At 38.2% G+C, this 2,437-nt stretch overlaps 1 pseudogene; it reads left to right on the forward strand.

The window, feature by feature from the left end:
• Positions 1–727: 727 nt before the first annotated feature.
• On the forward strand, positions 728–897 carry LOC111728034 (annotated as a pseudogene).
• Positions 898–2,437: the final 1,540 nt, after the last annotated feature.

The following is a 2,437-nucleotide window of genomic DNA, read 5'->3' on the forward strand; positions in this document are numbered from 1 at the left end:
CTCTACCCAGGTTCCTACCGTGGACCACGGTCCCCTCCATCACAAGCTCTACCCAGGTTCCTACTGTGGACCACGGTCCCTTCTGGCACAAACTCTACCCAGGTTCCTACCGTGGACCACGGTCCCCTCCATCACAAGCTCTACCCAGGTTCCTACTGTGGACCACGGTCCCCTCCACTGTGGGGACTCACATGGGCTGCCTCGCCACCTTTCTTGCCTTCCCACTTACCCAGCACCATCCTGCCTGCCACCCATCTTAAGTTTGATGTTTCCTTATCAGGATATCCTCATATCCTAAGTCCAAACTATGGCTCCCTGTCAGTTTATGAGGTTGTTTTGTAATTTCTTGGTGAGTGCCCAGGTCACGTTCTCAATTCTAAGACATGGCATGGTCCGTGTCTGTCATAACGGATAGGCATGTTCCCGGTATCCACTGATTCCATAAATTAACCATCCCTATTCACACATAAAAGGTCAAGTCTTTGAGATATTTTTAAAAGTTAGAAGAGTCAGGTAGCCACTAAATGAAAGAGTCTGTACTAAATTCATGTCACTCACAATTCTGGGGTTTGAGGTTATAAACAGATGGGCACAGATGCATCAACTCCTTCCCACTGAAGCTATTTCTTCCCTGGGTACAGAAAACATGAATGTCAACATGAAAAAGAAAATCATTTTAAAATGCTGGGCCAATTAGTCATTTCTAAAAGAGAAATAAATATGGCTTATCGCTTCTCGGCCTATTGGCTAAGATCAAGTGTAATAAATATGGCTTATGAGAATTGCAATACTGTGAAGAGAAATTAGGCCAGATAAATACTTTTCTATTAGCATTGCCAAATTCCTATGTATTTATATGTATGTACATATGCATATTACATGTAATACATATGTATATGTGTCAATGATATGCATTTGTATCTTGGAGTAATTTATTTTCTGCTTGATCCCAAAATAAAAGTGCCATTACATGTTAAAAAGCTATATTCAAAGCAGTTTTTAAAATGTTTTTAAAAGCTACATAAAAAAATTATATATTAATACTTCTCACAGAATAGTCTAAATAAGAAAGTTTTTTTTACACCTATGCTAAGCTTATATGTCAACTTGAAAAACTGAAATTAAACAACTGAGTTATTAATTTTAGCATGTTTCATAAATGTTGACCTGATGATAAAAAGTAGGCAGGCAAATCTCAGTTGTTGTCAAATGGTCTGAAGTAACGGTGTGGTTGTCTATGCGTGAGTGTGTACATGAGACAGAGAAAGAGAGATTTTCTAATTACCAAGGACCAAATAATTCAAGTTTTATAAATTAAGTTATCGGTTTTAAGCTGTACCAGAAGCTAACAAACCACAGATGATACTGTTTGGTACAGTAACTGCTCAGGATATAGTTCTGATACAGCACGCTCTAAAATGCAGAGGGTTTTGATTTTAATCAAGTCTATGATGTGTTTTTTATTAAAATTGTGCTTTACAGAAAGCCTGTTTCTTTAGTGATTCTCTTTTCATTTACTGATATTTCGTCCATGTGAAGATCAGATATAATTTCCTTTCCACATACGTCTTTGACCTAGAGTAGACGGCTTCATGAGTGCTTTGTTGTCTACAACATCTAATTGCTTCTGAAGATCACCAAGGAAAAGGAAAAGGCCCATGAAATTAGTCATTTGAAAATACATCTAATGAAGAGAAAAGGTGTTTTAAGAATAGAACACGGATCTTGGTGATCACAACAGCAAATGCACACATTCAAATTCCCATCCCTGTCACGTAAGCAGTCGGAATTGTCCATTAATTTTGGATGTCTAGAGGTTGAAAGTAAAATTTCCCTGAAAACAAAGAAAATGGAATATGTATTTATAATAAGGCTCAAATTGTTATAAACATAAAATCATTAGGAAGTTCCTCATGTCTTTGTATATTTTTGACTTGTACTAAGTTATTTGTGTTTATCAATAGTACAGTAGTGTTGCAGTGTGTTCATGACACTTTCTACGCCATTTTATTTATCAGCAGAATGCTTGAATTGCAGAGAATTAAGGGTTAACATTCCCATGCAGCCTCCACTGCTGAGACCTCAGAATAACTCTCTCTCTCTTTCTCTCCCTCTCCCTCTCTCTCTTTCTCTCCCTCTCTCTCTCTCTTTCTCTCCCTCTCCCCCTCTCTCTCTCTCTTTCTCTCCCTCTCTCTCTCTCCCTCTCTCTCTCTCTCTTTCTCTCTCTCTCCCTCTCTCTCTCTTTCTCTCCCTCCCTCTTCTCTCATAGTGCAGCTCTGTGTCTTCATGGAAAGAGACGAATGTGAAAGTGAGAATTAACTAAGTAGAAATTGTTCTTTCTTTACGGTTAATTATTTCTATAGTTACTTCCTACCTTGCCTTAGTTGTGTCTCTCGGTATCTCCCAAACCTACAAATACTAGTAAAGTGTCTACTTG

The sequence above is a fragment of the Otolemur garnettii genome, unplaced genomic scaffold, assembly GCF_000181295.1.
Source record: "Otolemur garnettii isolate 467f Iridium unplaced genomic scaffold, OtoGar3 scaffold00139, whole genome shotgun sequence".
Taxonomy (NCBI): domain Eukaryota; kingdom Metazoa; phylum Chordata; class Mammalia; order Primates; family Galagidae; genus Otolemur; species Otolemur garnettii.